The following is a 13,988-nucleotide window of genomic DNA, read 5'->3' on the forward strand; positions in this document are numbered from 1 at the left end:
TGACTACTGTCCCCACTCTTCCCCCACAGCTAGTGCCGAGCTGTGTTTGGGAGTGAGCAAGGGGCCACATGTGCACCCCCCACTCCCACCCCCGTCCATCCCCCTTCGGCCCAAGCAGTCTCATCTGGTTTACATCGGGAGTCTATAAGTGATTGGGTATGAAAGGAAAGCTCTGACGCTCAATGAGGTTTGAAAACCCTGGTCTCCAAGGCCCCTCCGCCTGCCGCCTGGGACTCTGACCACCACTTGCCTCGGGCCTGGAAACAGGCCTAACGCTGTCCAGGCGTGTGGAATCAAAGCCTCTCTGTCGAGTGCACATTTTCCGAGTGCTTGGAGGGTCTGTGAGGTCCTGGGAGGTGGGGAGGACGGCAGGTTATAATTGGCCTCCCCTGGGCCGACACCACCTCTTGAGAAGGGGCCGCTCAAAGAGTGTCCAATTTCCCAGCCCGAGGAGGCCATGTGTTTAATTAAGATCCATAAAAACATAGCCGGCAAAGCGCGAGAGCTATTTCATCTTTCACAGTCAATACGAGCATGTGTCTTACCTGGAAAAAGTGGTTTATGCAGAAAGAATTTCCCAAATGGGTTCCATATGCCTGCTTTCCCCCAGACGGGGCCTTCCACAGGGCTGGGGCAGGGGGCTGGGATGCAAGGCTCAATGCTCACCTTCCGCCGGCTGCCGCTGTTTAAACAGAAGACGTCATGGCGAATGATATACGGTAGATTCCAAAGATTGTTTCACCCAGGGGAAATTGCTCCTGGAGCCAGCTCTGTCCCAGGTAAGCCACAGAGACCTACTGTGAAGTGAACTGTTCAACCCACCCGGGGGTCTTGACCCAGAGAGGTCCCCTCAGGCTGACCGTTTATTGTCAATTACTCCCTGACCTGTCTGGGCTGTGCGCACAAGGTCAGAGATACTTGGGATCTCAGAGACGGGAGGGGCCAAGGGAGCATCTGACTGGATCCTCCGCATACACTTTACCGAACCACCACGTCCCACAGAAGAGATACAAGCCAGTCAAGATCACGAATCTAGTAGGCCCTAAGAGTGACACGAATACTGGGTCCCACTTGAAGATCAGAATGTAGCCAAAAGGGGTGGGGAAGGGATGTCTTTAACACCCGCCCTTTCAGCTGCATCCAAATGTCACCTCTTCCAATGGTGCTGCCGAGGTGTCCCACATATGACGTGACTTCTGCTCCTCTCTCTGCAGCACTGTTTTATATACAGTTACCTGTTTGTTTATTCTCTGGCTATCGCCCTCATCAGGACTGATTTCCAGGAGAGCAGAGACCATGTTTGTCTTTTTCACTGTGTATCTCTGAACCTGGGACAGGTCTTAGTGTATAACAAGTGCCCATTTTTGGACCAGCAGGCGGAATGGTGGTTAAGGAGCTGGACTTCTACGTGGCTAACTATGGTTCAAGTCCTGGATCTAGAGGCTTAAAAATCATGCCAGTCATTTGTGTGTGCATGCCTAAAATCCCAGGAGAAAAATGGAGAAGGGATTGCGGCATGGCCATCCTGCCTGGAGGGTGATTTCTTACTTTCCTTCTCATTGTCTCTCTCTGTCTCTTTCCAGTGAGTGAATATACCTATGGCAAAAAAAAAAAAAAAAAAAACTAAAAAAAACAAAAAATAAAAAAAATAAGTTTCCATTTCATCATCATCTCCTTCACCAACATCACTGTCATTACATCATCACCAACGTCATCACTACCATCATCACCATCAACATCATCACCATCGCCACTATCACCATCAAACCATCACCACCATCACCATCGTCACCAACATCACTAACATTGTCATCATCACCATCATCATTATCACTATTACCATTATCATCACCATCATGACCACCACCACTATCGTAATACCAATGAGTTAACCCACACTGAGCACCAACCAGGTTCTATGTCAGGTATTCTGTGTGGATTAACTCATCGTGTCCCCCAAGGCTTTGAAGGGCTATTAGTGGCCCATTTCACATATGAAACCAATGAGGCATGAGGGTTTAGACACTTGTCTAGGGTCATGCAGCTCATAAAGGAGAGAAACAACTCCTGCTTTGTGATGAACCCAAGGGTCCTCTAGATGAATTTCTCTGTAGACCATCCCTTCTTTCCTCCATTCATTCATCATTCTCCACTCAGGAATCACCCAGCAGGACTAAGGCAGTGGGGAAAATTCTGATGACAAGTCCCTAAGAAAGTTGTGTCTTCAGGATCTGGGGGGAAGGCTATCAGGTGAGTATTTGCAAAGAGAAACTTCAGTCAACATCTAGAGACCTGAAACAAACTGAACTGAATTCTTTCTCCACCTTCAAGTTGCCTCAGTTTCCTCAACTGTATACAAAGTAGTCAAGCTCCACTACCACACACTCTACACCCTAGGGCTTAGGAATCTGTCATTGCATAGCTTTAGGTAGTGCTTTTAATTCTCAAATGGTCCCAAGGACCCCTTCAAGTATTTGAAACAGAAATCTACAGGGAAGGTATGTGGCAAGGTTTTAAAAGCAGGTCCATTCTAGTGCTTTCTTCAGGATTTCTGGGAAGCCAGCCAGCTTCTCTTTCCAATTAAATGCCCCATTTGGCTGGCGGGTGGGCCCCTGGGCTGGAAGAGGAAGGTGCCTGCTACTGCCACTGTCTGGATATAATTTGGGGGGAGAGGACAAGAGATTTCACAAGCTGGGGGAGGGGTCACATCTGAGATGTGATCACGGAAGTATCTCCTCACAAGCTCCCCAGGAAGGAAAAGAACCCAGGGTCACAGAGAAGGACATTCTCTTGAATAACAGGATTGAGAGAGGAGAAAAGACAGAGAGACAGGATAGTGTCCTCACTAGAGGGGTTAGGGAGAGTGCGACCCCTCCATCTTTGAGACACCTCACCATGACAAAAAGGTGACTTGGAGCCATGACTGGCCTTGGGCCATGGAGAACTACAACACAGGAGTAGTAATCATACAACAATCAGAACACACCACACCCCATGGCCTCCCTGGGTGCAGAACTCTCCAGCTCAGTGTTCTATGTGGTTGCACAAAGATCTCTCAACCAACCCAGAAGAGGTGTCTTTATGCAGATGGAGAAACTAAGATTTTGGCATTTGAATTAGCTCCCAAGGTCACAAACTAGAAGCAGAGCAAGGTGGATCTAAACCCAGGAAATCAAATTCCTGAGGGGATTTTTAAATAAGGAAGTCACTGACCTCTACCTGAGCTGGGAGTTAGCAGGGAAATCCAGGAGAGCCAGTGAGAAAGTCCATGGATCCCATGTCTGTGCACACACGTGTGCATGTGTCTATGGACATTTGCACATACATGTACAAGTTGGGACGAGCCTTTGAAGAAAAAGAAAGTAATGAAATGCCTATGAGCAAAGCCAGGTGCCCAGAAAGGAAACAGAGGGGGAAGATGAAAGGCAGGACCACCACCCCCCCGCCCCACCTCCGGAAGCTCCACAGAGCAGGAGGCCTCCTGATGGCTCCCATTTGTGGAGGTGCAGCCACTAGAGCCACTGCGACACTGGGGCCACGTGGCTGAGGGGACACATCAAGTGGGGGCCAGTGACCTGGAGACGGCTATCTCAGCCCACAATCTGATTACCAGATGGGCCCTTTTCCACTCCCTAAAAAACAGGAAATCCATCTGAAAGGCAAGACAAATCGGGTCCCTGCCTCCTTCCCATCTGCTGTGATATGTGAACACAGCGACTGATTCTGGGTATTTATAGCCCAGGGCCTGTTATCAGCTGTGCTATCAAAGGCTTCTCCGGCCGGCCTGACCCCACCGGCTATTTCAATATGCCACTCCTTTGAGACATGTCTAACTCTTTAATTCAAGGTGACAGCAATACTATTTCATGTCAGTCCCAAAGAGACAACTTCCTGTTTTGCAAAGGACTTGTGCCTGATAAATTAAAGACAACTCGGAAATGTCACCCCCACTCAAAGCCAAGGGCACTCAGTCTCCACTCCCAGCCTGGGCTGTCACCTCCAAGGCCACACCCATGGATCGGAAGCTGTTGGGAGGGCCTGTCAGCACCAGGACACGAGCATGAGGTTGGGAAACAGGACACCCATTCTCATTTCGGTTTGCCACTGACATGCTGTGTGGCATTGGCTGTCTCTTGCTCCCTCTGTTTCTCAGTTCCTTCAACGTCCAACAAGCTCTTCCACACTGATTTGACATTCAAGCTCTTTAGCCTGCTCTTCTAAGCCCCTAATAACACTCCAGTTTCTCTTTCTTCCACACTGCACACGCCAGTGGCCCTGAATGCCTACCTAGTCTCAAAACCAGGTCTGCAGGTCATCTCTACCTGGTCTCTCTCAGTGCCGATCCTCAATTAGCAGCAGCACCCCCAGCCCCATTTGCCGAGGGATGATGACCACATGCCAGGTCCTCCCCATGCCTTGTTTGTATAACCCTACAGCATGCATGCCATTACGCTTCCCATTTTACAGATGGAAGGACTGAGGCCCAGAGAAGTTATGTGAGAACGTAGCTGTGTGTGACTGCAGAGCCCCGAGATCCTTCTGCGGGGTGGAGAGGTTAGAGAGACCCAGGGGATGGGGATGGGACCATGAAACATCTTATCCCTGGATGGTGGGTGCTCTGTACTGCCAGGCAGTCTCTTTGGAGCCTCGCAGCATGCAGGCAGATCTACAGAGGCCCCCTGCACCTCAACTGCACAGAGAAGCTGCCAACCGCAGAGGACAGCATGGGCGTTTCCAGATGGAAATGGGAACTAAAGTCACTGGGATCACTGGGGAAAGCTGTCCCAGTGGCATGGCTGGCCATCCGGGAACCACTCCTCCCTGACGAATCCTAGTCTTCAAGTGCTCACTAAAACCCTTCTCCCACTGGCTCCCTCTCTCCCTCCCTCCTTCCCTGCCAGAGCATCACTGTGTGACTGGAGTCATTATGGCTCTCATTTCTTGTAGATGAAGAAATCAGGGCTCCAAAAGGCATGTCCACCTCCCAATGTCACATGGCTGCTTAGAGTGGAAGTGACCAAGAACCCAACCCTAGGCCAGGGCTGTGTCCACTAGAAGAAACTCGGGACACCCCAGCTTCCACCAGAGGGCCTTCATTTTGTCTGGGTTTTTTGTTTGTTTGTTTGTTTGTTTTTTCTTGATTTTCTATAAAGACTTTATTCAATGAAAACTTTCTGTAATGCATCAATTTTAACTATTATTTTTGTTTACATGTGCAAACTACTATAACTAACCCTGTAGGTTCTCACATTAGGGGACTTGCCCTGAGGCCTCCTACAAAGACCAGGAAAACACTTGCATTCATGGGCAAAGCTGACCCCCACATGCCTCCATCTGCACCCAGCTCATGCAGAAAGGCAGCCACCTCCCAAGATGCTTCTTTCATCTAGCGTCAGGACTGATCAGCAGCTGAGTGAGTCTAGCCTCTTGCAACTTTCCTGGGAAGACCACTCCCCAGGTAAGACCAGAGGGCCACCTCTAGTCATGAGGACAGCCAGCCACCATCACTGCCTGCCGGCCCCATCTCTGGCCCCTGGAGAGACGTATCACTCCATTTCTACCCCCTGCCTTCTTTCTACCTGCCCTGACTCAGAGACTTCGGAACTGGGGTTGGATCAGGAGAAGGAAGTCCCCGGAGGAGTTTAAAGTCATGCAGCCCTCTCTCCTGCTTTTTTAGCTCCTGATTGCCAATGATTGGGCACCTGCCTTCATTCTGTCTCCCTGCCCGTGACTTTGTCCATCCAGCACTGACAAAGGCTGTCGTAAGCAAGAGAGAAAGGAGGACCACAGAGCCAACACTGCTGCGCTTCATAGTGTACCTGCCGTGGCTTGAAGCACTTTCCAGGTACTTTCCAGGCCCTTTCCATAAGCCCACCTGTGGCAGGTGTTGCCATCCCTTGTATAGACAGGAACACTAAACTTACCCAAATCATGGCCACCAGAGACAGGATTCAAGCCCAGGCCGTTGGTCGCAGGACTGGCAGGTTTCTGTGGCCCTGTGCTGCCTGTCACAGGGTCTTACAAAAGGGAGAGGAGAAACAGCCCTCCCTTGGGAAGTAAATAAAGCAAGAGAGAACATGCAGACGGTTTAGATAGCTTCTTCCCTGCTGGATGGAGCGCTCTGCCAGCCCTCATGGACTTTGCTCTTGTAAGGCTTCCATCTCCCCTGTAGGACCCCCAACCTCAGGCCAGTCCTTCATTCCCAGGAAAGAGCCAAACTACGTACTGGGTGCCCCCCCAGGGCCCACCTTCCAGGGCTTTCCCTGGACTTAATTTTAATGACAATGACAACAGAATGATGATTACAATGATATGATAATGACAATCAGGATGATGACAATGATGATAAAAGCAATGTTGGTGACAGTGATGTTGGCAATGGTGACAATGGTGATGCTACTGCTGCTGATAATGGCATTACTACTAAATGTCTACCACTTGGGTCCTGGACCCTGTGTTCTTTCACCTACATAGCTAGCTCATCTTTCCTGCATTCACTCTTGTCTCACTCTCATTCCCAGGAGCACATAGAGGCTGTATTAGTTTCCTATGGCTGCTGTAACAAATTACGTTTTTTCTTGATTTTCTATAAAGACTTTATTCAATGAAAACTTTCTGTAATGCATCAATTTTAACTATTATTTTTGTTTACATGTGCAAACTACTATAACTAACCCTGTAGGTTCTCACATTAGGGGACTTGCCCTGAGGCCTCCTACAAAGACCAGGAAAACACTTGCATTCATGGGCAAAGCTGACCCCCACATGCCTCCATCTGCACCCAGCTCATGCAGAAAGGCAGCCACCTCCCAAGATGCTTCTTTCATCTAGCGTCAGGACTGATCAGCAGCTGAGTGAGTCTAGCCTCTTGCAACTTTCCTGGGAAGACCACTCCCCAGGTAAGACCAGAGGGCCACCTCTAGTCATGAGGACAGCCAGCCACCATCACTGCCTGCCGGCCCCATCTCTGGCCCCTGGAGAGACGTATCACTCCATTTCTACCCCCTGCCTTCTTTCTACCTGCCCTGACTCAGAGACTTCGGAACTGGGGTTGGATCAGGAGAAGGAAGTCCCCGGAGGAGTTTAAAGTCATGCAGCCCTCTCTCCTGCTTTTTTAGCTCCTGATTGCCAATGATTGGGCACCTGCCTTCATTCTGTCTCCCTGCCCGTGACTTTGTCCATCCAGCACTGACAAAGGCTGTCGTAAGCAAGAGAGAAAGGAGGACCACAGAGCCAACACTGCTGCGCTTCATAGTGTACCTGCCGTGGCTTGAAGCACTTTCCAGGTACTTTCCAGGCCCTTTCCATAAGCCCACCTGTGGCAGGTGTTGCCATCCCTTGTATAGACAGGAACACTAAACTTACCCAAATCATGGCCACCAGAGACAGGATTCAAGCCCAGGCCGTTGGTCGCAGGACTGGCAGGTTTCTGTGGCCCTGTGCTGCCTGTCACAGGGTCTTACAAAAGGGAGAGGAGAAACAGCCCTCCCTTGGGAAGTAAATAAAGCAAGAGAGAACATGCAGACGGTTTAGATAGCTTCTTCCCTGCTGGATGGAGCGCTCTGCCAGCCCTCATGGACTTTGCTCTTGTAAGGCTTCCATCTCCCCTGTAGGACCCCCAACCTCAGGCCAGTCCTTCATTCCCAGGAAAGAGCCAAACTACGTACTGGGTGCCCCCCCAGGGCCCACCTTCCAGGGCTTTCCCTGGACTTAATTTTAATGACAATGACAACAGAATGATGATTACAATGATATGATAATGACAATCAGGATGATGACAATGATGATAAAAGCAATGTTGGTGACAGTGATGTTGGCAATGGTGACAATGGTGATGCTACTGCTGCTGATAATGGCATTACTACTAAATGTCTACCACTTGGGTCCTGGACCCTGTGTTCTTTCACCTACATAGCTAGCTCATCTTTCCTGCATTCACTCTTGTCTCACTCTCATTCCCAGGAGCACATAGAGGCTGTATTAGTTTCCTATGGCTGCTGTAACAAATTACCACAAATCTGGTGGCTTGAAATAACACATATTTGTCATCCTACAGACCTGGTGGTCAGAACAGGGCTCACTAGACTAGAATCAAGGTGTTGGTGGGGCTATGTACATTCTGGAGCATCTGGAAGACACCTTCTCTCTTTCCCTTTGCCAGCTTCTGGAGGCCACGCATGTGCCTTGGCTCACGGCCCCTTCCTCCATGTTCAGAGCCAACAACATTGTATGTGCCTTGCGTCCATAGCCACATCTCCTTCTTCCACTTTTATGGATCCCTGTGATAACTTTGGGCCACCCAAATAACTCAGTATAATCTCCCTATCTAAGGTCAACTGACGGGCAACCTTAGTTCCTCCTGTGACCTTAGTCCACTTTGTTGTATAACTAATATATTTACAAATTCCAGAGATTAGGATGGGAATACGCTTGGGGTGAGGGGTATTATTCTGCCTATCACAGGCACATGGTAACATCCCAGTCTTTAAAAGCAAGACCAATCACCTTCCACCCTTCCCCAGTTACTGATCCATTCCTACTTCCCTTTTTTCATAGTGAAACTTCTGAGGGTCTGTCTGTGCTTTGACTTCCTCTTCCTCATCTCCCCCCATTTTCCTGTCCTCCTCAGCCAGGCTTTTCTCCATGGACCACCAGCTCTCACCTCTAGGCACTTCAGGGATCACAAAGTACTTTCCTGCCTGGTAGCATTCAACCACACTGGCTGCCTTCTCCTCCCTGGGCTCTAAGATCCCAGATCTCCTAGTCTGCTTCCTCCTGCCCTAACTTCTCCATCCCAGCCTTGTCCCCATCTTCAACCATGGATTCTCTCCAGAACACACCTGGATATTCACTTGCCTTCTGGGCTGTTGCAGCTCTAGGCGTTATGGCATGTCCACCTCCCAATGTCACATGGCTGCTTAGAGTGGAAGTGACCAAGAACCCAACCCTAGGCCAGAGAGTGTGGGGGCTGCTGTAACAAATAACACAAACAACAGACAAGTGACCAAGAACCCAACCCTAGGCCAGAGAGTGTGGGGGCTGCTGTAACAAATAACACAAACAACAGACAAGTGACCAAGAACCCAACCCTAGGCCAGAGAGTGTGGGGGCTGCTGTAACAAATAACACAAACAACAGACACGTTCGTGTGGTCTCACAGTTTGAAATCAGGGTGTTGGCGGGGCCAGGCTCCCTCCGGCGAGGTGCCGAATCTTTCTTCTCCTCTTCCAGCTTAGGTGGCCTCAGGCGTTCACTTGTGGCCACATCACCCCATTCTCTGCCTCCATTGTCACATGGCCTTCTCTATTCTCTCTCCTCTTCTGTTTATGTTTTCTCCTCTTCTTATAAACACATTTGTCACTGGATTTAGGGCTTACTCGGTTAATCCAGAACAATCTTATCTCAAGGTCCTTTAACTAATTATATCTTCAAAGATCTTTTTCCAAATAACATCATATTCATAGGTACTGGTGGGGTGGGGACTTGGACATATCTTGGGGGGAGGGCGCAATTCAATAGGAGCCTGATCTTTCCTGACAGAGTTCTGAACTATTTAACACAAAAAGGTAAAAGAGCTCCGCAGGGGGAAAAAAGCTAAAATATCATCTTTATTCTTGAAAAAACTGATTTCAGATCATTTAATTCATCTATATCAGGGAAAGTTGCTTTTTTACATTTTTTTTCCTCATTCTTATTTTTTAAGAGAGATTCTTGCTAAAGGGTGTGTGCACTCACTGGAGAGACAGAGAGAGACAGAGAGACAGAAAGCGAGAAATCACCACCACCATCACCACCACCACCACCACCCCAGATGGCCACACCACAATCTCTTCTCCTCCATTCTCCTCTTGGGATCTTGGGCACACACACATACATGTGCCCAGCATGAGTTTTAAGTCACCAGGTCCAGGACTCAAACTGCAGTTGACTATGTGGGAGTCCAGTGACATAGCCACTATGCCATCTGCCGATCCCTTCTTCATTCTTGATAAAGCACATATACATGCATGCGACAATGTGGGGGTCAGGGAGAGAACGAGATAAGAACCCTCCACTGGGTCTGATCATATTGGAGCGTCCTTCCTCAGTCCTTCAGCCTGTCAGATGCTGGGCACTTGCACTCATGCCCAGTATGTTTTAGTAGGCTGACCAGGCCAGAAATTAGAACCACAGTTACCATATGAGACCTCACACCACTTGAGCAGCACATTACCACTGCCCCAAAGTAGCTTCTTAATAGTAAACCCCAGATTTAAGTAGGCTTACCCACTTAGTTAAGATCCCTCCAGGAAACCACCCTCCAAGCCCCATGGTACAGCAGAGAGATGAGTAGAAAGCAGCTTTGTCCAGCAGATCCCAGTTGATGGGGGTTCTGGGCAATGGGGCCTAGACCTGACCCCCTGACTCTCTACCAGTTCAATCTAGCCTCCTCCCCAGAGGAATAAGAGGCCAGGTGCATGATGCTGACAAGGATTCTATGCATGGAAACCAGTGACAAGGAGGGCACCCAGCACTGACATTCCTCTTAGTTGTTAATTCCCTTGAGTTCTGTTTATTCTGCTAGAATAACAAACTGCCCCAAAATGTTTTTAAACTTTGAGTAGTTCAAAGCAATAATTATCATTTATTGTTCCTCATGGTTTCTGTGGATCAGGGACACAGAAAAGAACAGTGAGGGTGATTTGTCTGCTCCACAACATCTGTGGCTCAGTTGGGTAGCTCAGAGGCTGAAGGCAAAAGGCTTGTCCATGTACATGCCTGCCAGTCAAGGTAGTGTTAGCAGGGGGAGCCTTTCTGCATAGCTTAGGCTTCCTCACAACATGGAAGATGGGATGTGAAAAAGAGAAAGCCCAGTGGAAATAATATTGCCTTTTGTGAACTCAATTCAGGAGCCACAGTCATCCCTTCTGCCACCTACTCCATCAGAGGTCCTCTCGGGTTCATGGGCCGGGCATGTAAACTCTCCCTCTCAAGGGGAAAGTGCCAACCTCACACTGCAAGAAAAGCAGGTCACATGGGGACACACAGGTGACACCATCTTTGAGAACTGCCATTGTCCCTAGCATCTCAGATTGAATCCAGCCCAGGCAGAACTCTTAAAAAAAATTTCCCTACCGTCTTCACAGTATCCCAAAGCCTCAGCATTGTCCAGCTGGTGGATACACAGGCTGGATGCTGGGCCGCTGAAGCCCAGCACTTGGACACCCTTCTGTTGGTTCTCCCTGTGGGAAACTGAGCAGTCCCAGAATCCTGGGCAGCTAGGGTTCCTGGGCAAGCTGGCAGGAAACAGCAGCCCCACAGACCCAGAGACAGAGAGGCATCAAGGCTCTTTATCTGATTGCCTCATCCCCCAAAGGGCTTTGATAAATGGAGAGATAGGCCCACTAATTCTTGGGTGCTGCAGGGTAAGGACGCCCTGTCATCACGAAAATGGGCCCAGACGCCTTATCATGCTGTCACTCTACAAATCACGAAAGACAAGCTTACGTCACCTCCTCTGAGGGACTTCAGAGGGGCCGCTAATCCTAATGGATTTGTGAAGTGGAGATAAAGAACTTTCTCGTTCCTCCCGTAATGCAGTAATTCATTTCACAAATAGATTCAAGGAAAGTAATTGGGAGTGGGGGGCGGTCACCTACCTAGAGCAGTTCGTTTTCTCCAGAGATAGCATTCAGAAACACTGCACAGGGAGGTGGGCTGGAATGGCTTCCCTAGAGAGGTTGGGGTCACCTGAAAGGGGTCCCAAGATCTGAGTTCCAAACCTAGTTTTTATTACCTATGAACTGTGCCACCTCAACATACTTTTTGACTACCTGAGCCTCTTTTTCCTCATTTGTAAAACAGTCATTCTAACCATCTTCCAACGCTGCTGTGAGAGTGAGAAGTGACCCATTACATAAAGAAGGGGATAAACAGACATGCTCTGTTCTATCAGCTGGTTATCATCCTCTGTGACAAGAGAATATGAGGCACTATGGTTGCCAATGGGGGCTCCAGAGGTAGGTCCCAAAACTCAAGCCCCAATGTGATCATTTCCTAGCTAGAAGCTCAGGCAAGCTTCTTCACCACTCCTGCCTCAGATTCCTCACCTGTAAACTAGAAGGTTGCTTAGCCTACCCTGTAAGCTGTCCTGAGAATTAAAATGAGCCAGTACTTGAAGGGTGGGTATGGAGAGGAGCAGAGCTGTTCTGCATGGGCAGAGAGGTTAGGAGAAGCACGGGGCCCAGTTCCTGAGAGGGCTACCCTCCCCATGGAAGGAAGTAGGAGCATCCCAGGTGGAATCTACCTTCCACTCCAGTGAAGCAGGAACCTTGGGAGAGGGGCACTGAGATGGCGGGTGGTGGGGGAACGGAAGACAAGGAACCTAGCATTTCAACAATTGGTGGGCAACTCTTTAAGAAATATCATACAAAATTGCAAATACAAAACTAGATACCAACATGAATATATATTAGAACGAGTGGTGGGAGTCACAATTCAAATGTTACAAAGCTCACAAATAATACAAACACCACAAAACATTTTTTTAATTTAATACTTCTATTTCTTAATTTCTTAATTATCTCTTAATTTCTATTTCTATTTCTAAAATACCATTTTCCTCTAGTTTGAGTTGCATACCATTTTGTCCTGTTAACATGATAATTTCATAGATATGTATTTTTCTTCTGTAAAGAGAATAGAAAGATTATCCAATCTTCCTCTAGCATGGGTACTTGAAATGTTATTGACGGCTTAGAATAGTTTCTTTCATGATTTTTACTATCAGAGTTTTAGTTTCCATTGTGATTAAAGAAGAGAGATTTTCCTCAAAGACCTACAAATAGAACTACCATATGATCCAGCAATTCCACTCCTGGGTTTCTATCCAAAGGATAGGAAAACCCTCTGCCAGGAAAGTGCTTGCACATCTATGTTTATTGTGGCATTATTCACAGTTGCTAAGATATGGAACCAACTCAAATGTCCATGTACACATGAATGAATTTAAAAAGTGTGGCATATTTATACCACAGAATACTACTAAGCCATAAAAAAAAAAAAAACAAGACTCTGGCATTTGATATAAAGCAGACAATACAGAAGATTTATTGCAGAACGAAGCAAGTCAGGCTATGGAAGAGAGACATTGTATATCTCCAGTTAATATATACTGGCAGAATTCGAAAGACTAGAGAATATAGAAGCATGGAAAATGGTTACAGATGCTGAAGACAGTGTTGGAAGAGGGTGAGAGATGGAGGAGAGTGAGAAGAAAGAAATCAAGGAGAAAAAGAGAGAGGTAAGACATTTGAGGGACACAGAAATAAAGGATTGTTGTTGATGATAACATATATGATACCTTCAAATGGACTGGTGGGAAGTGTGCTCATGTTGGGTAAATTCATTTTATAAGCTGTAGTGATGTACAGTGATTGAATGTATAAACTAAATTAAAATAATAATAATTTTTAAAAAGAGAGATTTTGATGTTTTGAAACGTCTACCAGTCTTCTTCCTTTTGGCTTATGTTTTTGTCACCTATTGGGTTGTTGGAAAAGTCATGACACACTTTTGCATAGAAAAACATATAATAAAAATTCGTCATGACTTTTCCAACAACCCAACACGAGGATACTCCTTCCCAACACATTTTATTTTGGAAAGATCAATAATTCTGAAAAAAAAAAAAGAAAACACATAGAAGTGATATGAAATGAAAGCACATGCAAAATTAATTTAAATGCATTTCCCCTTGTTTCTATAGTCTATTGAGCTACATAGTTGTATGAAAAAGTCTTCAAAAGTTTCATAGAAAATGTATAATATGATATACATAAGCGTGAAAGTAGAAATGAAATATTATTGATGATAACATACTTGATTAAGTCACTATGCAGTCTATTCTAGATGGGAAATTACATTTAGTACGTTGTGATGATGCTCAGGGAATGAATGTTAGGTAACAAAAAAAAAAAACGGTAAAACTATTTGTACCATTTAAAAAA

General features: G+C 47.2%; 1 long non-coding RNA gene across 1 annotated transcript in view; it reads right to left on the bottom strand.

Annotated features, from left to right (window-relative positions):
* Positions 1-139: 139 nt before the first annotated feature.
* Positions 140-13,988, bottom strand: part of LOC114006664 (uncharacterized) — a 54,343-nt gene continuing 40,494 nt past the window's right edge. Inside the window, exons 2-3 of the long non-coding RNA XR_003548370.1 lie at positions 546-682; positions 140-349 (exon numbers count right to left, since the gene is read on the bottom strand). This is a non-coding gene — a long non-coding RNA (uncharacterized LOC114006664). The remainder of the gene's footprint in view (positions 350-545; positions 683-13,988) is intronic.

This window comes from Tupaia chinensis, unplaced genomic scaffold (genome assembly GCF_000334495.1).
Source record: "Tupaia chinensis unplaced genomic scaffold, TupChi_1.0 Scaffold149501_1, whole genome shotgun sequence".
Taxonomy (NCBI): domain Eukaryota; kingdom Metazoa; phylum Chordata; class Mammalia; order Scandentia; family Tupaiidae; genus Tupaia; species Tupaia belangeri.